We start from the raw sequence: 26,651 nt of genomic DNA, 5'->3' as shown, positions 1-26,651 counted from the left end.
GTGTAAAAGAACCACATCTTGCACACCTACAACAAGCCAAACATTGTCATCAAACTTGCTGTAATAAAAAATAAAAAATTAAATTAAAAACACGAACAAGAAGTAGTGAGACAAACTTGAGGGGCTTTCTCCTGGCACATTCCTTTCTAAATTCCAATCTAGAACACGACTTCCATTGAGGCTCTGATGCCCTAGTAACCAGATTTTGTAAGGGAGAACTGCTGCCACCTTGTGGCCGTTTCACACAGCAGCAGCTTTAATCCCAGCGCTAATGGTCAGTGGATATTCAAAATCGTTGCAGGCCTGTAAATGACACCTGCCCTGAAAACAAATCCTGGGGTCATATATCGACCAAAAATATTCAAAAGACGTCCATATTTCAAAACGACAGTTTCAAGAGGCATATTTCACGCACATCAGTGTTCTGCTTCTTTTGCTTTCTTTCTTTTCTGGTTAAAAAAACGGGAATGGAAAAAGGCAACCCTCAGAATGGGCAAAAACGTTTGCAAACGAATCAATGGACAAAGGTTTAATCTCCAATATATATAAACAGCTCACGCAGCTTAATATTAATAAAACAAACAACCCAATACAAAAATGGGCAGAAGATCTAAATAGACGTTTCTTCAAAGAAGTCACAGAGATGGCCAAGACGCACATGAAAAGCTGCTCAACATCACTAATTATTAGAGAAATGCAAATCCAAACGACAATGAGGTATGACCTCACACCTGTTAGAATCGGCATCATCAGAAAATTTACAAACAACAAATTCTGGGGAGGGTGTGGACAAAAGGAAACCCTCTTCCACTATTGGTGGGAAGGTAAATTGATACAGTCACTATGGAGAACAGTATGGAGGTTCCTTTAAAAAACTAAAAAGAGAATTACCATAGGATCCAGCAATCCCACTTCTGGGCATATACCCAGAGAAAACCATAACTCAAAAAGACACATTCACCACAATGTTCATTGCAGCACTATTTACAATAGCCAGGTAATGGAAGCAACCTAAATGCCCACAGACAGACGAGTGGATAAAGATGTGGTACATATATAAAATGGAATATTACTCAGCCATAAAAAGGAATGAAACTGGGTCATTTGTAGAGAAGTCGATGGATCTAGAGACTGTCATACAGAGTCAAGTAAGTCAGAAAGAGAAAAACAAATATTCTATATTAATGCATAAAGGTGGAAGCTAGAAAAATGGTACAGATGAACTTGTTTGCAGGGCAGAAATAGAGACACAGAGGTAGAGAACAAACGTATGGACACCAAGTGGGGGAAGCCATGGAGTGGTGGTGGTGGGATGAGTTGGGAGATTGGGATGGACCTGTATACATGTATATGCACAAAATAGATAACTAATAATAACCTGCTGTATAAAAAAATAAATAAAATTATATTTCAAAATTTTTAAAAATAAAACAGAAGAAAGTTCTTGCATTCACACAGATGTATTTATATGAATGAATTATTCCCATGCTTATATCTATAAATACATAAAAGAGGAATAAAATCTAACTTGAACCAAGAGAGAAAAAAAACCTAAACCAAACAGTTATACAGAGGAAAACACTACCAAGGCACTTGTTCCAGCGGTAAACAATTCTGAAATTGGTCAGTGGTGGGGAATCATCTCCCATACAACCAGCAGCCCCGCCCCCCCATGCAAGGAGCATCCTCATTGCAAAGCTGGGGGACCATGCCGAGGCCTCTGTGAGTAAACGTGAGCTGAGCCCCAGGCCAGCTGCTGCTGAACTGTTCCCACCCTTCCCAGGTAAAACACCTGAATATGTACAAGGGCTTGAAAGCCTAGAGGAAGGGCCGTGGAGCCACACCAGCGACAGCACGCAGGCCAACTTGCTGCCTGCAGGCCAGCCAGGATGGTCCTGGCCCCGGGCGCTCTTCTGGAAGCTTTCTATTTCCCTGCCTGAGATACCCCTCCTGTCCCGGCCCCCACTCCTTTTTTTCCTTCCTCAGCCCGGAGAGAAATTCCAGTGGAAGTTATGGGTGACACATCCTCTTCTTTACAGGTGGCAGCCTGGCAACTCCTGCAGAAAGTCCAGCAGAGACCCACTCACACCGGGCCACCAACAAAGCTGTGGACCATCACACCCTCCCACCAGCACAGCCCCGAGACTGCTGATGGGGAGGAGTATATGGAGTCAGGCACAGCTGCAGGGGCTATTGTTGCCTGGAGTGCTGTTTATATTGACCTCAACCGAGGCACACCTGGGGAGGGCTTGCCGGCAGGGTCAGGCTGCCCAGGTCAGCTAATCCTCAGCCCTCAGGGAATCACATTGCAGAAAAAGGACCTCGCTAAGACAGAATATTAGCCAAGGGAAAAAAGGACACAATGCCATTTGCAGCACCGTAGATGAGTCTAGAGGTAATCAAGTGACTTGTAGTAAGTCAGAAAGTGAAAGACACATATCGTAGGATATCACTTATAGGTGTTACGTAAAAATTGATACCAGGGCAGATATTTCCACGGAGAAGGGCAATCACAGATTCATTAAACAAACTTATGGTTCACCAATGGAAAGGTGTGAGGATTGGATTCATTACGATATCAGGGTTAACAGACATATACAAACACAGGTGAAATATATAATCACCAAAGACCTACGGAATACCAAGAGAAGACTACTCAACATTCTGTCATAACGTACATGGGAAAAGGGTCCCAGGAAGAACAGACCTATGTATATGTGTAAAAGAACCACATCTTGCACACCTACAACAAGCCAAACGCTGTCATCAAACTTTCTGTAAAAAAAATTAAAAATTAAATTAAAAACACGAACAAGAAGTAGTGAGACAAACTTGAGGGGCTTTCTCCTGGCACATTCCATTCTAAATTCCAATCTAGAACACGACTTCCATTGAGGCTCTGTTGCTCTAGTAACCAGATTTGGTAAGCGAGAACTGCTGCCACCTTGTGGCCGTTTCACACAACAGCAGCTTTAATCCCAGCGCTAATGGTCAGTGGGTATTCAAAATCGTTGCAGGCCTGTAAATGACACCTGCCCTGAAAACAAATCCTGGGGTCATATATCGACCAAAAATTTCAAAAGACGTCCATATTTCAAAACGACAGTTTCAAGAGGCATATTTCACACACATCAGTGTTCTGCTTCTTTTGCTTTCTTTCTTTTTTGGTTAAAAAAACGGGAATGGAAAAAGGCAACCCTCAGAATGGGCAAAAACATTTGCAAACGAATCAATGGACAAAGGTTTAATCTCCAATATATATAAACAGCTCACGCAGCTTAATATTAATAAAACAAACAACCCGATACAAAAATGGGCAGAAGATCTAAATAGACGATTCTTCAAAGAAGTCACAGAGATGGCCAAGACGCACATGAAAAGCTGCTCAACATCACTAATTATTAGAGAAATGCAAATCCAAACGACAAAGAGGTATGACCTCACACCTGTTAGAATCGGCATCATCAGAAAATTTACAAACAACAAATTCTGGGGAGGGTGTGGACAAAAGGAAACCCTCTTCCACTATTGGTGGGAAGGTAAATTGATACAGTCACTATGGAGAACAGTATGGAGGTTCCTTTAAAAAACTAAAAAGAGAATTACCATAGGATCCAGCAATCCCACTTCTGGGCATATACCCAGAGAAAACCATAACTCAAAAAGACACATTCACCACAATGTTCATTGCAGCACTATTTACAATAGCCAGGTAATGGAAGCAACCTAAATGCCCACGGACAGACGAATGGATAAAGATGTGGTACATATATAAAATGGAATATTACTCAGCCATAAAAAGGAATGAAACTGGGTCATTTGTAGAGAAGTCGATGGATCTAGAGACTGTCATACAGAGTCAAGTAAGTCAGAAAGAGAAAAACAAATATTCTATATTAATGCATAAAGGTGGAAGCTAGAAAAATGGTACAGATGAACTGGTTTGCAGGGCAGAAATAGAGACACAGAGGTAGAGAACAAACGTATGGACACCAAGTGGGGGAAGCCATGGAGTGGTGGTGGTGGGATGAGTTGGGAGACTGGGATGGACCTGTATACATGTATATGCACAAAATAGATAACTAATAATAACCTGCTGTATAAAAAAATAAATAAAATTATATTTCAAAATTTTTAAAAATAAAACAGAAGAAAGTTCTTGCATTCACACAGATGTATTTATATGAATGAATTATTCCCATGCTTATATCTATAAATACATAAAAGAGGAATAAAATCTAACTTGAACCAAGAAAGAAAAAAAACCTAAACCAAACAGTTATACAGAGGAAAACACTACCAAGGCACTTGTTCCAGCGGTAAACAATTCTGAAATTGGTCAGTGGTGGGGAATCATCTCCCATACAACCAGCAGCCCCGCCCCCCCATGCAAGGAGCGTCCTCATTGCAAAGCTGGGGGACCATGCCGAGGCCTCTGTGAGTAAACGTGAGCTGAGTCCCAGGCCAGCTGCTGCTGAACTGTTCCCACCCTTCGCAGGTAAAACACCTGAATATGTACAAGGGCTTGAAAGCCTAGAGGAAGGGCCGTGGAGCCACACCAGCGACAGCACGCAGGCCAACTTGCTGCCTGCAGGCCAGCCAGGATGGTCCTGGCCCCGGGCACTCTTCTGGAAGCTTTCCATTTCCCTGCCTGAGATACCCCTCCTGTCCCGGCCCCCACTCCTTTTTTTCCTTCCTCAGCCCGGAGAGAAATTCCAGTGGAAGTTATGGGTGACACATCCTCTTCTTTACAGGTGGCAGCCTGGCAACTCCTGCAGAAAGTCCAGCAGAGCCCCACTCACACCGGGCCACCAACAAAGCTGTGGACCCTCACACCCTCCCACCAGCACAGCCCCGAGACTGCTGATAGGGAGGATAATATGGAGTCAGGCACAGCTGCAGGGGCTATTGTTGCCTGGAGTGCTGTTTATATTGACCTCAACCCAGGCACACCTGGGGAGGGCTTGCCGGCAGGATCAGGCTGCCCAGGTCAGCTAATCCTCAGCCCTCAGGGAATCACATTGCAGAAAAAGGACCTCGCTAAAACAGAATATTAGCCAAGGGAAAAATGGACACAATGCCATTTGCAGCACCGTAGATGAGTCTAGAGGTAATCACGTGACTTGTAGTAAGTCAGAAAGTGAAAGACACATATCGTAGGATATCACTTATAGGTGTTACGTAAAAATTGATACCAGGGCAGATATTTCCACGGAGAAGGGCAATCACAGATTCATTAAACAAACTTATGGTTCACCAATGGAAAGGTGTGAGGATTGGATTCATTACGATATCAGGGTTAACAGACATATACAAACACAGGTGAAATATATAATCACCAAAGACCTACGGAATACCAAGAGAAGACTACTCAACATTCTGTCATAACGTACATGGGAAAAGGGTCCCAGGAAGAACAGACCTATGTATATGTGTAAAAGAACCACATCTTGCACACCTACAACAAGCCAAACGCTGTCATCAAACTTTCTGTAAAAAAAAATTAAAAATTAAATTAAAAACACGAACAAGAAGTAGTGAGACAAACTTGAGGGGCTTTCTCCTGGCACATTCCATTCTAAATTCCAATCTAGAACACGACTTCCATTGAGGCTCTGTTGCCCTAGTAACCAGATTTGGTAAGCGAGAACTGCTGCCACCCTGTGGCCGTTTCACACAACAGCAGCTTTAATCCCAGCGCTAATGGTCAGTGGGTATTCAAAATCGTTGCAGGCCTGTAAATGACACCTGCCCTGAAAACAAATCCTGGGGTCATATATCGACCAAAAATTTCAAAAGACGTCCATATTTCAAAACGACAGTTTCAAGAGGCATATTTCACGCAAATCAGTGTTCTGCTTCTTTTGCTTTCTTTCTTTTTTGGTTAAAAAAACGGGAATGGAAAAAGGCAACCCTCAGAATGGGCAAAAACGTTTGCAAACGAATCAATGGACAAAGGTTTAATCTCCAATATATATAAACAGCTCACGCAGCTTAATATTAATAAAACAAACAACCCAATACAAAAATGGGCAGAAGATCTAAATAGACGTTTCTTCAAAGAAGTCACAGAGATGGCCAAGACGCACATGAAAAGCTGCTCAACATCACTAATTATTAGAGAAATGCAAATCCAAACGACAATGAGGTATGACCTCACACCTGTTAGAATCGGCATCATCAGAAAATTTACAAACAACAAATTCTGGGGAGGGTGTGGACAAAAGGAAACCCTCTTCCACTATTGGTGGGAAGGTAAATTGATACAGTCACTATGGAGAACAGTATGGAGGTTCCTTTAAAAAACTAAAAAGAGAATTACCATAGGATCCAGCAATCCCACTTCTGGGCATATACCCAGAGAAAACCATAACTCAAAAAGACACATTCACCACAATGTTCATTGCAGCACTATTTACAATAGCCAGGTAATGGAAGCAACCTAAATGCCCACAGACAGACGAATGGATAAAGATGTGGTACATACATAAAATGGAATATTACTCAGCCATAAAAAGGAATGAAACTGGGTCATTTGTAGAGAAGTAGATGGATCTAGAGACTGTCATACAGAGTCAAGTAAGTCAGAAAGAGAAAAACAAATATTGTATATTAATGCATATATGTGGAACCTAGAAAAATGGTACAGATGAACTGGTTTGCAGGGCAAAAATAGAGACACAGAGGTAGAGAACAAACGTATGGACACCAAGTGGGGGAAGCCATGGATTGTTGGTGGTGGGATGAGTTGGGAGATTGGGATTGACCTGTATACATGTATATGCATAAAATAGATAACTAATAATAACCTGCTGTATAAAAAATAAATAAAATTATATTTCAAAATTTTTAAAAATAAAACAGAAGAAAGTTCTTCCATTCACACAGATGTATTTATATGAATGAATTATTCCCATGCTTATATCTATAAATACATAAAAGAGGAATAAAATCTAAGTTGAACCAATCAAGAAAAAAAAACCTAAACCAAACAGTTATACAGAGGAAAACACTACCAAGGCACTTGTTCCAGTGGTAAACAATTCTGAAATTGGTCAGTGGTGGGGAATCATCTCCCATACAACCTGCAGCCCCGCCCCCACATGCAAGGAGCGTCCTCATTGCAAAGCTGGGGGAACATGCCGAGGCCCATGTGAGTAAACGTGAGCTGAACCCCAGGACAACTGCTGCTGAACTGTTCCCACCCTTCCCAGGTAAAAGACCTGAATATGTACAAGGGCTTGAAAGCCTAGAGGAAGGGCCGTGGAGCCACACCAGCAACAGCACGCAGGCCAACTTGCTGCCTGCAGGCCAGCCATGATGATCCTGGCCCCGGGCGCTCTTCTGGAAGCTTTCCATTTCCCTGCCTGAGATACCCCTCCTGTCCCGGACCCCACTCCTTTTTCTCCTTCCTCAGTCCGGAGAGAAATTCCAGTGGAAGTTATGGGTGACATATCCTCTTCTTTACAGGTAGCAGCCTGGCAACTCCTGCAGAAAGTCCAGCAGAGACCCACTCACACCGGGCCACCAACAAAGCCGGGGACCCTCACACCCTCCCACCAGCACAGCCCCGAGACTGCTGACGGGGCAGAGAATATGGAGTCAGGCACAGCTGCAGGGGCTATTGCTGCCTGGAGTGCTGTTTATATTGACCTCAACCCAGGCACAGCTGGGGAGGGCTTGCCGGCAGGGTCAGGCTGCCCAGGTCAGCTAATCCTCAGCCCTCAGGGAATCACATTGCAGAAAAAGGACCTCGCTAAGACAGAATATTAGCCAAGGGAAAAAAGGACACAATGCCATTTGCAGCACCGTAGATGAGTCTAGAGGTAATCACATGACTTGTAGTAAGTCAGAAAGTGAAAGACACATATCGTAGGATATCACTTATAGGTGTTACGTAAAAATTGATACCAGGGCAGATATTTCCATGGAGAAGGGCAATCACAGATTCATTAAACAAACTTATGGTTCACCAATGGAAAGGTGTGAGGATTGGATTCATTACGATATCGGGGTTAACAGACATATACAAACACAGGTGAAATATATAATCACCAAAGACCTACGGAATACCAAGAGAAGACTACTCAACATTCTGTCATAACGTACATGGGAAAAGGGTCCCAGAAAGAACAGACCTATGTATATGTGTAAAAGAACCACATCTTGCACACCTACAACAAGCCAAATGCTGTTATCAAACTTGCTGTACTAAAAAATAAAAAAAATAAATTAAAAACACGAACAAGAAGTAGTGAGACAAACTTGAGAGGCTTTCTCCTGGCACATTCAATTCTAAATTCCAATCTAGAACACGACTTCCATTGAGGCTCTGTTGCCCTAGTATCCAGATTTGGTAAGCGAGAACTGCTGCCACCTTGTGGCCGTTTCACACAACAGCAGCTTTAATCCCAGCGCTAATGGTCAGTGGATATTCAAAATCGTTGCAGGCCTGTAAATGACACCTTCCCTGAAAACAAATCCTGGGGTCATATATCGACCAAAAAATTCAAAAGACGTCCATATTACAAAACGACAGTTTCAAGGGGCATATATCACACACATCAGTGTTCTGCTTCTTTTGCTTTCTTTCTTTTTTGGTTAAAAAAACGGGAATGGAAAAAGGCAACCCTCAGAATGGGCAAAAACGTTCGCAAACGAATCAATGGACAAAGGTTTAATCTCCAATATATATAAACAGCTCACGCAGCTTAATATTAATAAAACAAACAACCCAATACAAAAATGGGCACAAGATCTAAATAGACGTTTCTTCATAGAAGTCACAGAGATGGCCAAGATGCACATGAAAAGCTGCTCAACATCACTAATTATTAGAGAAATGCAAATCCAAACGACAATGAGGTATGACCTCACACCTGTTAGAATCGGCATCATCAGAAAATCTACAAACAACAAATTCTGGGGAAGGTGTGGACAAAAGGAACCCTCTTCCACTATTGGTGGGAAGGTAAATTGATACAGTCACTATGGAGAACAATATGGAGGTTCCTTTAAAAAACTAAAAAGAGAATTACCATAGGATCCATCAATCCCACTTCTGGGCATATACCCAGAGAAAACCAATACTCAAAAAGACACATTCACCACCATGTTCATTGCAGCACTATTTACAATAGCCAGGTAATGGAAGCAACCTAAATGCCCACAGACAAACGAATGGATAAAGATGTGGTACATATATAAAATGGAATATTACTCAGCCATAAAAAGGAATGAAACTGGGTCCTTTGTAGAGAAGTCGATGGATCTAGAGACTGTCATACAGAGTGAAGTAAGTCAGAAAGAGAAAAACAAATATTCTATATTAATGCATAAAGGTGGAAGCTAGAAAAATGGTACAGATGAACTGGTTTGTAGGGCAGAAATAGAGACACAGAGGTAGAGAACAAACGTATGGACACCAAGTGGGGGAAGCCATGGAGTGGTGGTGGTGGATGAGTTGGGAGATTGGGATTGACCTGTATACATGTATATGCATAAAATAGATAACTAATAATAACCTGCTGTATAAAAAAATAAATAAAATTATATTTCAAAATTTTTAAAAATAAAACAGAAGAAAGCTCTTCCATTCACACAGATGTATTTATATGAATGAATTATTCCCATGCTTATATCTATAAATACATAAAAGAGGAATAAAATCTAACTTGAACCAAGAAAGAAAAAAAACCTAAACCAAACAGTTATACAGAGGAAAACACTACCAAGGCACTTGTTCCAGCGGTAAACAATTCTGAAATTGGTCAGTGGTGGGGAATCATCTCCCATACAACCAGCAGCCCCGCCCCCCCATGCAAGGAGCGTCCTCATTGAAAAGCTGGGGGACCATGCCGAGGTCTCTGTGAGTAAACGTGAGCTGAACCCCAGGCCAGCTGCTGCTGAACTGTTCCCACCCTTCCCAGGTAAAACACCTGAATATGTACAAGGACTTGAAAGCCTAGAGGAAGGGCCGTGGAGCCACACCAGCGACAGCACGCAGGCCAACTTGCTGCCTGCAGGCCAGCCAGGATGGTCCTGGCCCCGGGCGCTCTTCTGGAAGCTTTCCATTTCCCTGCCTGAGATACCCCTCCTGTCCCGGACCCCACTCCTTTTTCTCCTTCCTCAGCCCGGAGAGAAATTCCAGTGGAAGTTATGGGTGACACATCCTCTTCTTTACAGGTGGCAGCCTGGCAACTCCTGCAGAAAGTCCAGCAGAGCCCCACTCACACCGGGCCACCAACAAAGCCGTGGACACTCACACCCTCCCACCAGCACAGCCCCGAGACTGCTAATGGGGCAGAGAATATGGAGTCAGGCACAGCTGCAGGGGCTATTGTTCCCTGGAGTGCTGTTTATATTGACCTCAACCCAGGCACAGCTGGGGAGGGCTTGCCGGCAGGGCCAGGCTGCCCAGGTCAGCTAATCCTCAGCCCTCAGGGAATCACATTGCAGAAAAAGGACCTCGCTAAGACAGAATATTAGCCAAGGGAAAAAAGGACACAATGCCATTTGCTGCACCGTAGATGAGTCTAGAGGTAATCACGTGACTTGTAGTAAGTCAGAAAGTGAGAGACACATATCGTAGGATATCACTTATAGGTGTTATGTAAAAATTGATACCAGGGCAGATATTTCCATGGAGAAGGGCAATCACAGATTCATTAAACAAACTTATGGTTCACCAATGGAAAGGTGTGAGGATTGGATTCATTACGATATCAGGGTTAACAGACATATACAAACACAGGTGAAATATATAATCACCAAAGACCTACGGAATACCAAGAGAAGACTACTCAACATTCTGTCATAACGTACATGGGAAAAGGGTCCCAGGAAGAACAGACCTATGTATATGTGTAAAAGAACCACATCTTGCACACCTACAACAAGCCAAACGCTGTCATCAAACTTTCTGTAAAAAAAAATTAAAAATTAAATTAAAAACACGAACAAGAAGTAGTGAGACAAACTTGAGGGGCTTTCTCCTGGCACATTCCATTCTAAATTCCAATCTAGAACACGACTTCCATTGAGGCTCTGTTGCCCTAGTAACCAGATTTGGTAAGCGAGAACTGCTGCCACCTTGTGGCCGTTTCACACAACAGCAGCTTTAATCCCAGCGCTAATGGTCAGTGGGTATTCAAAATCGTTGCAGGCCTGTAAATGACACCTGCCCTGAAAACAAATCCTGGGGTCATATATCGACCAAAAATTTCAAAAGACGTCCATATTTCAAAACGACAGTTTCAAGAGGCATATTTCACGCAAATCAGTGTTCTGCTTCTTTTGCTTTCTTTCTTTTTTGGTTAAAAAAACGGGAATGGAAAAAGGCAACCCTCAGAATGGGCAAAAACGTTTGCAAACGAATCAATGGACAAAGGTTTAATCTCCAATATATATAAACAGCTCACGCAGCTTAATATTAATAAAACAAACAACCCAATACAAAAATGGGCAGAAGATCTAAATAGACGTTTCTTCAAAGAAGTCACAGAGATGGCCAAGACGCACATGAAAAGCTGCTCAACATCACTAATTATTAGAAAAATGCAAATCCAAACGACAATGAGGTATGACCTCACACCTGTTAGAATCGGCATCATCAGAAAATTTACAAACAACAAATTCTGGGGAGGGTGTGGACAAAAGGAAACCCTCTTCCACTATTGGTGGGAAGGTAAATTGATACAGTCACTATGGAGAACAGTATGGAGGTTCCTTTAAAAAACTAAAAAGAGAATTACCATAGGATCCAGCAATCCCACTTCTGGGCATATACCCAGAGAAAACCATAACTCAAAAAGACACATTCACCACAATGTTCATTGCAGCACTATTTACAATAGCCAGGTAATGGAAGCAACCTAAATGCCCACAGACAGACGAATGGATAAAGATGTGGTACATACGTAAAATGGAATATTACTCAGCCATAAAAAGGAATGAAACTGGGTCATTTGTAGAGAAGTAGATGGATCTAGAGACTGTCATACAGAGTCAAGTAAGTCAGAAAGAGAAAAACAAATATTGTATATTAATGCATATATGTGGAACCTAGAAAAATGGTACAGATGAACTGGTTTGCAGGGCAAAAATAGAGACACAGAGGTAGAGAACAAACGTATGGACACCAAGTGGGGGAAGCCATGGATTGTTGGTGGTGGGATGAGTTGGGAGATTGGGATTGACCTGTATACATGTATATGCATAAAATAGATAACTAATAATAACCTGCTGTATAAAAAATAAATAAAATTATATTTCAAAATTTTTAAAAATAAAACAGAAGAAAGTTCTTCCATTCACACAGATGTATTTATATGAATGAATTATTCCCATGCTTATATCTATAAATACATAAAAGAGGAATAAAATCTAACTTGAACCAAGAAAGAAAAAAAAACCTAAACCAAACAGTTATACAGAGGAAAACACTACCAAGGCACTTGTTCCAGCGGTAAACAATTCTGAAATTGGTCAGTGGTGGGGAATCATCTCCCATACAACCTGCAGCCCCGCCCCCACATGCAAGGAGCGTCCTCATTGCAAAGCTGGGGGAACATGCCGAGGCCTCTGTGAGTAAACGTGAGCTGAACCCCAGGACAACTGCTGCTGAACTGTTCCCACCCTTCCCAGGTAAAAGACCTGAATATGTACAAGGGCTTGAAAGCCTAGAGGAAGGGCGGTGGAGCCACACCAGCAATAGCACGCAGGCCAACTTGCTGCCTGCAGGCCAGCCATGATGATCCTGGCCCCAGGCGCTCTTCTGGAAGCTTTCCATTTCCCTGCCTGAGATACCCCTCCTGTCCCGGACCCCACTCCTTTTTCTCCTTCCTCAGCCCGGAGAGAAATTCCAGTAGAAGTTATGGGTGACATATCCTCTTCTTTACAGGTAGCAGCCTGGCAACTCCTGCAGAAAGTCCAGCAGAGACCCACTCACACCGGGCCACCAACAAAGCCGGGGACCCTCACACCCTCCCACCAGCACAGCCCCGAGACTGCTGACGGGGCAGAGAATATGGAGTCAGGCACAGCTGCAGGGGCTATTGCTGCCTGGAGTGCTGTTTATATTGACCTCAACCCAGGCACAGCTGGGGAGGGCTTGCCGGCAGGGTCAGGCTGCCCAGGTCAGCTAATCCTCAGCCCTCAGGGAATCACATTGCAGAAAAAGGACCTCGCTAAGACAGAATATTAGCCAAGGGAAAAAAGGACACAATGCCATTTGCAGCACCGTAGATGAGTCTAGAGGTAATCACATGACTTGTAGTAAGTCAGAAAGTGAAAGACACATATCGTAGGATATCACTTATAGGTGTTACGTAAAAATTGATACCAGGGCAGATATTTCCATGGAGAAGGGCAATCACAGATTCATTAAACAAACTTATGGTTCACCAATGGAAAGGTGTGAGGATTGGATTCATTACGATATCGGGGTTAACAGACATATACAAACACAGGTGAAATATATAATCACCAAAGACCTACGGAATACCAAGAGAAGACTACTCAACATTCTGTCATAACGTACATGGGAAAAGGGTCCCAGAAAGAACAGACCTACGTATATGTGTAAAAGAACCACATCTTGCACACCTACAACAAGCCAAACGCTGTTATCAAACTTGCTGTACTAAAAAATAAAAAATTAAATTAAAAACACGAACAAGAAGTAGTGAGACAAACTTGAGAGGCTTTCTCCTGGCACATTCCATTCTAAGTTCCAATCTAGAACACGACTTCCATTGAGGCTCTGTTGCCCTAGTATCCAGATTTGGTAAGCGAGAACTGCTGCCACCTTGTGGCCGTTTCACACAACAGCAGCTTTAATCCCAGCGCTAATGGTCAGTGGATATTCAAAATCGTTGCAGGCCTGTAAATGACACCTGACCTGAAAACAAATCCTGGGGTCATATATCGACCAAAAAATTCAAAAGACGTCCATATTACAAAACGACAGTTTCAAGAGGTATATTTCACACACATCAGTGTTCTGCTTCTTTTGCTTTCTTTCTTTTTTGGTTAAAAAAACGGGAATGGAAAAAGGCAACCCTCAGAATGGGCAAAAACGTTCGCAAACGAATCAATGGACAAAGGTTTAATCTCCAATATATATAAACAGCTCACGCAGCTTAATATTAATAAAACAAACAACCCAATACAAAAATGGGCAGAAGATCTAAATAGACGTTTCTTCATAGAAGTCACAGAGATGGCAAAGACGCACATGAAAAGCTGCTCAACATCACTAATTATTAGAGAAATGCAAATCCAAACGACAATGAGGTATGACCTCACACCTGTTAGAATCGGCATCATCAGAAAATCTACAAACAACAAATTCTGGGGAGGGTGTGGACAAAAGGAACCCTCTTCCACTATTGGTGGGAAGGTAAATTGATACAGTCACTATGGAGAACAATATGGAGGTTCCTTTAAAAAACTAAAAAGAGAATTACCATAGGATCCAGCAATCCCACTTCTGGGCATATACCCAGAGAAAACCATAACTCAAAAAGACACATTCACCACCATGTTCATTGCAGCACTATTGACAATAGCCAGGTAATGGAAGCAACCTAAATGCCCACAGACAAACGAATGGATAAAGATGTGGTACATATATAAAATGGAATATTACTCAGCCATAAAAAGGAATGAAACTGGGTCCTTTGTAGAGAAGTAGATGGATCTAGAGACTGTCATACAGAGTGAAGTAAGTCAGAAAGAGAAAAACAAATATTGTATATTAATGCATATAGGTGGAAGCTAGAAAAATGGTACAGATGAACTGGTTTGCAGGGCAGAAATAGAGACACAGAGGTAGAGAACAAACGTATGGACACCAAGTGGTGGAAGCCATGGATTGGTGGTGGTGGGATGAGTTGGGAGATTGGGATTGACCTGTATACATGTATATGTATAAAATAGATAACTAATAATAACCTGCTGTATAAAAAATAAATAAAATTATATTTCAAAATTTTTAAAAATAAAACAGAAGAAAGTCCTTCCATTCACACAGATGTATTTATATGAATGAATTATTCCCATGCTTATATCTATAAATACATAAAAGAGGAATAAAATCTAACTTGAACCAAGAAAGAAAAACAAAACCTAAACCAAACAGTTATACAGAGGAAAACACTACCAAGGCACTTGTTCCAGCGGTAAACAATTCTGAAATTGGTCAGTGGTGGGGAATCATCTCCCATACAACCTGCAGCCCCGCCCCCCCATGCAAGGAGCGTCCTCATTGCAAAGCTGGGGGACCATGCCGAGGCCTCTGTGAGTAAACGTGAGCTGAACCCCAGGACAACTGCTGCTGAACTGTTCCCACCCTTCCCAGGTAAAACACCTGAATATGTACAAGGGCTTGAAAGCCTAGAGGAAGGGCCGTGGAGCCACACCAGCGACAGCACGCCGGCCAACTTGCTGCCTGCAGGCCAGCCAGGATGATCCTGGCCCCGGGCGCTCTTCTGGAAGCTTTCCATTTCCCTCCCTGGGATACCCCTCCTGTCCCGGCCCCCACTCCTTTTTCTCCTTCCTCAGCCCGGAGAGAAATTCCAGTGGAAGTTATGGGTGACATATCCTCTTCTTTACAGGTGGCAGCCTGGCAACTCCTGCAGAAAGTCCAGCAGAGACCCACTCACACCGGGCCACCAACAAAGCCGTGGACCCTCACACCCTCCCACCAGCACAGCCCCGAGACTGCTGACGGGGCAGAGAATATGGAGTCAGGCACAGCTGCAGGGGCTATTGCTGCCTGGAGTGCTGTTTATATTGACCTCAACCCAGGCACAGCTTGGGAGGGCTTGCCGGCAGGGTCAGGCTGCCCAGGTCAGCTAATCCTCAGCCCTCAGGGAATCACATTGCAGAAAAAGGACCTCGCTAAGACAGAATATTAGCCAAGGGAAAAAAGGACACAATGCCATTTGCAGCACTGTAGATGAGTCTAGAGGTAATCACGTGACTTGTAGTAAGTCAGAAAGTGAGAGACACATATCGTAGGATATCACTTATAGGTGTTACATAAAAATTGATACCAGGGCAGATATTTCCATGGAGAAGGGCAATCACAGATTCATTAAACAAACTTATGGTTCACCAATGGAAAGGTGTGAGGATTGGATTCATTACGATATCAGGGTTAACAGACATATACAAACACAGGTGAAATATATAATCACCAAAGACCTACGGAATACCAAGAGAAGACTACTCAACATTCTGTCATAACGTACATGGGAAAAGGGTCCCAGAAAGAACAGACCTACGTATATGTGTAAAAGAACCACATCTTGCACACCTACAACAAGCCAAACGCTGTTATCAAACTTGCTGTACTAAAAAATAAAAAATTAAATTAAAAACACGAACAAGAAGTAATGAGACAAACTTGAGAGGCTTTCTCCTGGCACATTCCATTCTAAGTTCCAATCTAGAACACGACTTCCATTGAGGCTCTGTTGCCCTAGTATCCAGATTTGGTAAGCGAGAACTGCTGCCACCTTGTGGCCGTTTCACACAACAGCAGCTTTAATCCCAGCGCTAATGGTCAGTGGATATTCAAAATCGTTGCAGGCCTGTAAATGACACCTGACCTGAAAACAAATCCTGGGGTCATATATCGACCAAAAAATTCAAAAGACGTCCATATTACAAAACGACAGTTTCAAGAGGTATATTTCACACACATCAGTGTTCTGCTTCTTTTGCTTTCTTTCTTTTTTGGTTAAAAAAACGGGAATGGAAAAAGGCAACCCTCAGAATGGGCAAAAACGTTCACAAACGAATCAATGGACAAAGGTTTAATCTCCAATATATATAAACAGCTCACGCAGCTTAATATTAATAAAACAAACAACCCAATACAAAAATGGGCAGAAGATCTAAATAGACGTTTCTTCATAGAAGTCACAGAGATGGCCAAGACGCACATGAAAAGCTGCTCAACATCACTAATTATTAGAGAAATGCAAATCCAAACGACAATGAGGTATGACCTCACACCTGTTAGAATCGGCATCATCAGAAAATCTACAAACAACAAATTCTGGGGAGGGTGTGGACAAAAGGAACCCTCTTCCACTATTGGTGGGAAGGTAAATTGATACAGTCACTATGGAGAACAGTATGGAGGTTCCTTTAAAAAACTAAAAAGAGAATTACCATAGGATCCAGCAATCCCACTTCTGGGCATATACCCAGAGAAAACCATAACTCAAAAAGACACATTCACCACAATGTTCATTGCAGCACTATTTACAATAGCCAGGTAATGGAAGCAACCTAAATGCCCACAGACAAACGAATGGATAAAGATGTGGTACATATATAAAATGGAATATTACTCAGCCATAAAAAGGAATGAAACTGGGTCATTTGTAGAGAAGTCGATGGATCTAGAGACTGTCATACAGAGTGAAGTAAGTCAGAAAGAGAAAAACAAATATTCTATATTAATGCATAAAGGTGGAAGCTAGAAAAATGGTACAGATGAACTGGTTTGTAGGGCAGAAATAGAGACACAGAGGTAGAGAACAAACGTATGGACACCAAGTGGGGGAAGCCATGGAGTGGTGGTGGTGGGATGAGTTGGGAGATTGGGATTGACCTGTATACATGTATATGCATAAAATAGATAACTAATAATAACCTGCTGTATAAAAAAATAAATAAAATTATATTTCAAAATTTTTAAAAATAAAACAGAAGAAAGTTCTTCCATTCACACAGATGTATTTATATGAATGAATTATTCCCATGCTTATATCTATAAATACATAAAAGAGGAATAAAATCTAACTTGAACCAAGAAAGAAAAAAAACCTAAACCAAACAGTTATACAGAGGAAAACACTACCAAGGCACTTGTTGCAGCGGTAAACAATTCTGAAATTGGTCAGTGGTGGGGAATCATCTCCCATACAACCAGCAGCCCTGCCCCCCCATGCAAGGGGCGTCCTCATTGCAAAGCTGGGGGACCATGCCGAGGCCTCTGTGAGTAAACGTGAGCTTAACCCCAGGCCAGCTGCTGCTGAACTGTTCCCACCCTTCCCAGGTAAAACACCTGAATATGTACAAGGGCTTGAAAGCCTAGAGGAAGGGCCGTGGAGCCACACCAGCGACAGCACGCAGGCCAACTTGCTGCCTGCAGGCCAGCCAGGATGGTGCTGGCCCCGGGCGCTCTTCTGGAAGCTTTCCATTTCCCTGCCTGAGATACCCCTCCTGTCCCGGCCCCCACTCCTTTTTTTACTTCCTCAGACCGGAGAGAAATTCCAGTGGAAGTTATGGGTGACACATCCTCTTCTTTACAGGTGGCAGCCTGGCAACTCCTGCAGAAAGTCCAGCAGAGCCCCACTCACACCGGGCCACCAAAAAAGCCGTGGACCCTCACACCCTCCCACCAGCACAGCCCCGAGACTGCTGATGGGGCAGAGAATATGGAGTCAGGCACAGCTGCAGGGGCTATTGTTGCCTGGAGTGCTGTTTATATTGACCTCAACCCAGGCACACCTGGGGAGGGCTTGCCGGCAGGGTCAGGCTGCCCAGGTCAGCTAATCCTCAGCCCTCAGGGAATCACATTGCAGAAAAGGGACCTCGCTAAGACAGAATATTAGCCAAGGAAAAAAAGGACACAATGCCATTTGCAGCACCGTAGATGAGTCTAGAGGTAATCACGTGACTTGTAGTAAGTCAGAAAGTGAAAGACACATATCGTAGGATATCACTTATAGGTGTTACCTAAAAATTGATACCAGGGCAGATGTTTCCACGGAGAAGGGCAATCACAGATTCATTAAACAAACGTATGGTTCACCAATGGATAGGTGTGAGGATTGGATTCATTACGATATCGGGGTTAACAGACATACACAAACACAGGTGAAATATATAATCACCAAAGACCTACGGAATACCAAGAGAAGACTACTCAACATTCTGTCATAACGTACATGGGAAAAGGGTCCCAGGAAGAACAGACCTATGTATATGTGTAAAAGAACCACATCTTGCACACCTACAACAAGCCAAACGTTGTTATCAAACTTGCTGTAATAATAAATAAAAAATTAAATTAAAAACACGAACAAGAAGTAGTGAGACAAACTTGAGGGGCTTTCTCCTGGCACATTCCATTCTAAATTCCAATCTAGAACACGACTTCCATTGAGGCTCTGTTGCCCTAGTAACCTGATTTGGTAAGGGAGAACTGCTGCCACCCTGTGGCCGTTTCACACAACAGCAGCTTTAATCCCAGCGCTAAGGGTCAGTGGATATTCAAAATTGTTGCAGGCCTGTAAATGAAACCTGCCCTGAAAACAAATCCTGGGGTCATATATCGACCAAAAAATTCAAAGGACGTTCATATTTCAAAACGAAAGTTTCAAGAGGCATATTTCACGCACATTCGTGTTCTGCTTCATTTGCTTTCTTTCTTTTTGGGTTAAAAAAACAGGAATGGGAAAAGGTAACCCTCAGAATGGGAGAAAACGTTCACAAATGAATCAATGGACAAAGGTTTAATCTCCAATATATATAAACAGCTCACGCAGCTTAATATTAATAAAACAAACAACCCAATACAAAAATGGGCAGAAGATCTAAATAGACGTTTCTTCAAAGAAGTCACAGAGATGGCCAAGACGCACATGAAAAGCTGCTCAACATCACTAATTATTAGAGAAATGCAAATCCAAACGACAATGAGGTATGACCTCACACCTGTTAGAATCGGCATCATCAGAAAATCTACAAACAACAAATTCTGGGGAGGGTGTGGACAAAAGGAACCCTCTTCCACTATTGGTGGGAAGGTAAATTGATACAGTCACTATGGAGAACAGTATGGAGGTTCCTTTAAAATACTAAAAAGAGAATTACCATAGGATCCAGCAATCCCACTTCTGGGCATATACCCAGAGAAAACCATAACTCAAAATGACACATTCACCACAATGTTCATTGCAGCACTATTTACAATAGCCAGGTAATGGAAGCAACCTAAATGCCCACAGACAGACGAATGGATAAAGATGTGGTACATATATAAAATGGAATATTACTCAGCCATATAAAGGAATGAAAGTGGGTCATTTGTAGAGAAGTCGATGGATCTAGAGACTCTCATAAAGAGTCAAGTAAGTCAGAAAGAGAAAAACAAATATTCTACATTAATGCATAAAGGTGGAAGCTAGAAAAATGGTACAGATGAACTGGTTGGCAGGGCAGAAATAGAGACACAGAGGTAGAGAACAAACATATGGACACCAAGTGGGGGAAGCCATGGAGTGGTGGTGGTGGGATGAGTTGGGAGATTGGGATTGACCTGTATACATGTATATGCATAAAATAGATAACTAATAATAACCTGCTGTATAAAAAAATAAATAAAATTATATTTCAAAATTTTTAAAAATAAAACAGAAGAAAGTTCTTCCATTCACACAGATGTATTTATATGAATGAATTATTCCCATGCTTATATCTATAAATACATAAAAGAGGAATAAAATCTAACTTGAACCAAGAAAGAAAAAAAACCTAATCCAAACAGTTACACAGAGGAAAACACTACCAAGGCACTTGTTCCAGCGGTAAACAATTCTGAAATTGGTCAGTGGTGGGGAATCATCTCCCATACAACCAGCAGCCCCGCACCCCCATGCAAGGAGCGTCCTCATTGCAAAGCTGGGGGACCATGCCGAGGCCTCTGTGAGAAAACGTGAGCTGAACCCCAGGCCAGCTGTTGCTGAACTGTTCCCACCCTTCCCTGGTAAAACACCTGAATATGTACAAGGACTTGAAAGCCTAGAGGAAGGGCCGTGGAGCCACACCAGCGACAGCACGCAGGCCAACTTGCTGCCTGCAGGCCAGCCAGGATGGTCCTGGCCCCGGGCGCTCTTCTGGAAGCTTTCCATTTCCCTGCCTGAGATACCCCTTCTGTCCCGGCCCCCACTCCTTTTTTTCTTTCCTCAGCCCAGAGAGAAATTCCAGTGGAAGTTATGGGTGACACATCCTCTTCTTTACAGGTGGCAGCCTGGCAACACCTGCAGAAAGTCCAGCAGAGCCCCACTCACACCGGGCCACCAAAAAAGCCGTGGACCCTCACACCCTCCCACCAGCACAGCCCCGAGACTGCTGATGGGGCAGAGAATATGGAGTCAGGCACAGTGGCAGGGGCTATTGTTGCCTGGAGTGCTGTTTATATTGACCTCAACCCAGGCACACCTGGGGAGGGCTTGCCGGCACGTTCAGGCTGCCCAGGTCAGCTAATCCTCAGCCCTCAGGGAATCACATTGCAGAAAAAGGACCTCGCTAAGACAGAATATTAGCCAAGGGAAAAAAGGACACAATGCCATTTGCAGCACCGTAGATGAGTCTAGAGGTAATCACATGACTTGTAGTAAGTCAGAAAGTGAATGACACATATCGTAGGATATCACTTATAGGTGTTACGTAAAAATTGATACCAGGGCAGATATTTCCACGGAGAAGGGCAATCACAGATTCATTAAACAAACTTATGTTTCAACAATGGAAAGGTGTGAGGATTGGATTCATTACGATATCAGGGTTAACAGACATATACAAACACAGGTGAAATATATAATCACCAAAGACCTACGGAATACCAAGAGAAGACTATTCAACATTCTGTCATAACGTACATGGGAAAAGGGTCCCAGGAAGAACAGACCTATGTATATGTGTAAAAGAACCACATCATGCACACCTACAACAAGCCAAACGTTGTCATCAAACTTGCTGTAATAAAAAATAAAAAATTAAATTAAAAACACGAACAAGAAGTAGTGAGACAAACTTGAGGGGCTTTCTCCTGGCACATTCCTTTCTAAATTCCAATCTAGAACACGACTTCCATTGAGGCTCTGATGCCCTAGTAACCAGATTTGGTAAGGGAGAACTGCTGCCATCTTGTGGCCGTTTCACACAACAGCAGCTTTAATCCCAGCGCTAATGGTCAGTGGATATTCAAAATCGTTGCAGGCCTGTAAATGACACCTGCCCTGAAAACAAATCCTGGGGTCATATATCGACCAAAAAATTCAAAAGACGTCCATATTTCAAAACGACAGTTTCAAAAGGCATATTACACGCACATCAGTGTTCTGCTTCTTTTGCTTTCTTTCTTTTTTGGTTAAAAAAACGGGAATGGAAAAAGGCAACCCTCAGAATGGGCAAAAACGTTTGCAAACGAATCAATGGACAAAGGTTTAATCTCCAATATATATAAACAGCTCACGCAGCTTAATATTAATAAAACAAAGAACCCAATACAAAAATGGGCAGAAGATCTAAATAGACGTTTCTTCAAAGAAGTCACAGAGATGGCCAAGACGCACATGAAAAGCTGCTCAACATCACTAATTATGAGAGAAATGCAAATCCAAACGACAATGAGGTATGACCTCACACCTGTTAGAATTGGCATCATCAGAAAATCTACAAACAACAAATTCTGGGGAGGGTGTGGACAAAAGGAAACCTCTTCCACTATTGGTGGGAAGGTAAATTGATACAGTCACTATGGAGAACAGTATGGAGGTTCCTTTAAAAAACTAAAAAGAGAATTACCATAGGATCCAGCAATCCCACTTCTGGGCATATACCCAGAGAAAACCATAACTCAAAAAGACAAATTCACCACAATGTTCATTGCAGCACTATTTACAATAGCCAGGTAATGGAAGCAACCTAAATGCCCACAGACAGACGAATGGATAAAGATGTGGTACATATATAAAATGGAATTTTACTCAGCCATAAAAAGGAATGAAACTGGGTCATTTGTAGAGAAGTCGATGGATCTAGAGACTGTCATACAGAGTCAAGTAAGTCAGAAAGAGAAAAACAAATATTCTATATTAATGCATAAAGGTGGAAGCTAGAAAAATGGTACAGATGAACTTGTTTGCAGGGCAGAAATAGAGACACAGAGGTAGAGAACAAACGTATGGACACCAAGTGGGGGAAGCCATGGAGTGGTGGTGGTGGGATGAGTTGGGAGATTGGGATGGACCTGTATACATGTATATGCACAAAATAGATAACTAATAATAACCTGCTGTATAAAAAAATAAATAAAATTATATTTCAAAATTTTTAAAAATAAAACAGAAGAAAGTTCTTGCATTCACACAGATGTATTTATATGAATGAATTATTCCCATGCTTATATCTATAAATACATAAAAGAGGAATAAAATCTAACTTGAACCAAGAAAGAAAAAAAACCTAAACCAAACAGTTATACAGAGGAAAACACTACCAAGGCACTTGTTCCAGCGGTAAACAATTCTGAAATTGGTCAGTGGTGGGGAATCATCTCCCATACACCCAGCAGCCCCGCCCCCCCCATGCAAGGAGCGTCCTCATTGCAAAGCTGGGGGACCATGTCGAGGCCTCTGTGAGTAAACGTGAGCTGAGCCCCAGGCCAGCTGCTGCTGAACTGTTCCCACTCTTCCCAGGTAAAACACCTGAATATGTACAAGGGCTTGAAAGCCTAGAGGAAGGGCCGTGGAGCCACACCAGCGACAGCACGCAGGCCAACGTGCTGCCTGCAGGCCAGCCAGGATGGTCCTGGCCCCGGGTGCTCTTCTGGAAGCTTTGCATTTCCCTGCCTGAGATACCCCTCCTGTCCCGGCCCCCACTCCTTTTTTTCCTTCCTCAGCCCGGAGAGAAATTCCAGTGGAAGTTATGGGTGACACATCCTCTTCTTTACAGGTGGCAGCCTGGCAACTCCTGCAGAAAGTCCAGCAGAGCCCCACTCACACCGGGCCACAAACAAAGCTGTGGACCCTCACACCCTCCCACCAGCACAGCCCCGAGACTGCTGATAGGGAGGAGAATATGGAGTCAGGCACAGCTGCAGGGGCTATTGTTGCCTGGAGTGCTGTTTATATTGACCTCAACCCAGGCACACCTGGGGAGGGCTTGCCGGCAGGTTCAGGCTGCCCAGGTCAGCTAATCCTCAGCCCTCAGGGAATCACATTGCAGAAAAAGGACCTCGCTAAGACAGAATATTAGCCAAGGGAAAAAAGGACACAATGCCATTTGCAGCACCGTAGATGAGTCTAGAGGTAATCACGTGACTTGTAGTAAGTCAGAAAGTGAAAGACACATATCGTAGGATATCACTTATAGGTGTTACGTAAAAATTGATACCAGGGCAGATATTTCCACGGAGAAGGGCAATCACAGATTCATTAAACAAACTTATGGTTCACCAATGGAAAGGTGTGAGGATTGGATTCATTACGATATCGGGGTTAACAGACATATACAAACACAGGTGAAATATATAATCACCAAAGACCTACGGAATACCAAGAGAAGACTACTCAACATTCTGTCATAATGTACATGGGAAAAGGGTCCCAGGAAGAACAGACCTATGTATATGTGTAAAAGAACCACATCTTGCACACCTACAACAAGCCAAACGTTGTCATCAAACTTGCTGTAAAAAAAATAAAAAATTAAATTAAAAACACGAACAAGAAGTAGTGAGACAAACTTGAGGGGCTTTCTCCTGGCACATTCCATTCTAAATTCCAATCTAGAACACGACTTCCATTGAGGCTCTGTTGGCCTAGTAACCAGATTTGGTAAGCGAGATCTGCTGCCACCTTGTGGCCGTTTCACACAACAGCAGCTTTAATCCCAGCGCTAATGGTCAGTGGATATTCAAAATCGTTGCAGGCCTGTAAATGACACCTGCCCTGAAAACAAATCCTGGGGTCATATATCGACCAAAAAATTCAAAAGACGTCCATATTTCAAAACGACAGTTTCAACAGGCATACTTCATGCACATTAGTGTTCTGCTTCTTTTGCTTTCTCTCTTTCTTGGTTAAAAAAACCGGAATGGGAAAAGGTAACCCTCAGAATAGGAGAAAACGTTCACAAATGAATCAATGGACAAAGGTTTAATCTCCAATATATATAAACAGCTCACGCAGCTTAATATTAATAAAACAAACAACCCAATACAAAAATGGGCAGAAGATCTAAATAGACGTTTCTTCAAAGAAGTCACAGAGATGGCCAAGACGCACATGAAAAGCTGCTCAACATCACTAATTATTAGAGAAATGCAAATCCAAACGACAATGTGGTATGACCTCACACCTGTTAGAATCGGCATCATCAGAAAATCTACAAACAACAAATTCTGGGGAGGGTGTGGACAAAAGGAACCCTCTTCCACTATTGGTGGGAAGGTAAATTGATACAGTCACTATGGAGAACAGTATGGAGGTTCCTTTAAAAAACTAAAAAGAGAATTACCATAGGATCCAGCAATCCCACTTCTGGGCATATACCCAGAGAAAACCATAACTCAAAAAGACACATTCACCACAATGTTCATTGCAGCACTATTTACAATAGCCAGGTAATGGAAGCAACCTAAATGCCCACAGACAGACGAATGGATAAAGATGTGGTACATATATAAAATGGAATATTACTCAGCCATAAAAAGGAATGAAACTGGGTCATTTGTAGAGAAGTCGATGGATCTAGAGACTGTCATACAGAGTCAAGTAAGTCAGAAAGAGAAAAACAAATATTCTATATTAATGCATAAAGGTGGAAGCTAGAAAAATGGTACAGATGAACTGGTTTGCAGGGCAGAAATAGAGACACAGAGGTAGAGAACAAACGTATGGACACCAAGTGGGGGAAGCCATGGAGTGGTGGTGGGATGAGTTGGGAGATTGGGATTGACCTGTATACATGTATATGCATAAAATAGATAACTAATAATAACCTGCTGTATAAAAAAATAAATAAAATTATATTTCAAAATTTTTAAAAATAAAACAGAAGAAAGTTCTTCCATTCACACAGATGTATTTATATGAATGAATTATTCCCATGCTTATATCTATAAATACATAAAAGAGGAATAAAATCTAACTTGAACCAAGAAAGAAAAAAAACCTAAACCAAACAGTTATACAGAGGAAAACACTACCAAGGCACTTGTTCCAGCGATAAACAATTCTGAAATTGGTCAGTGGTGGGGAATCATCTCCCATACAACCAGCAGCCACGCCCCCCCCATGCAAGGAGCGTCCTCATTGCAAAGCTGGGGGACCATGCCGAGGCCTCTGTGAGTAAACGTGAGCTGAGCCCCAGGCCAGCTGCTGCTGAACTGTTCCCACCCTTCCCAGGTAAAACACATGAATATGTACAAGGACTTGAAAGCCTAGAGGAAGGGCCGTGGAGCCACACCAGCGACAGCACGCAGGCCAACTTGCTGCCTGCAGGCCAGCCAGCATGGTCCTGGCCCCGGGCGCTCTTCTGGAAGCTTTCCATTTCCCTGCCTGAGATACCCCTCCTGTCCGGCCCCCACTCCTTTTTTTACTTCCTCAGCCCGGAGAGAAATTCCAGTGGAAGTTATGGGTGACACATCCTCTTTTTTACAGGTGGCAGCCTGGCAACTCCTGCAGAAAGTCCAGCAGAGCCCCACTCACACCGGGCCACCAACAAAGCCGTGGACCCTCAAACCCTCCCACCAGCACAGCCCCGAGACTGCTGATGGGGCAGAGAATATGGAGTCAGGGACAGCTGCAGGGGCTATTGTTGCCTGGAGTGCTGTTTAT

The sequence above is a fragment of the Mesoplodon densirostris genome, chromosome 5, assembly GCF_025265405.1.
Source record: "Mesoplodon densirostris isolate mMesDen1 chromosome 5, mMesDen1 primary haplotype, whole genome shotgun sequence".
NCBI lineage: Eukaryota > Metazoa > Chordata > Mammalia > Artiodactyla > Ziphiidae > Mesoplodon > Mesoplodon densirostris.
Note: the sequence above shows the minus strand (reverse complement) of the source record.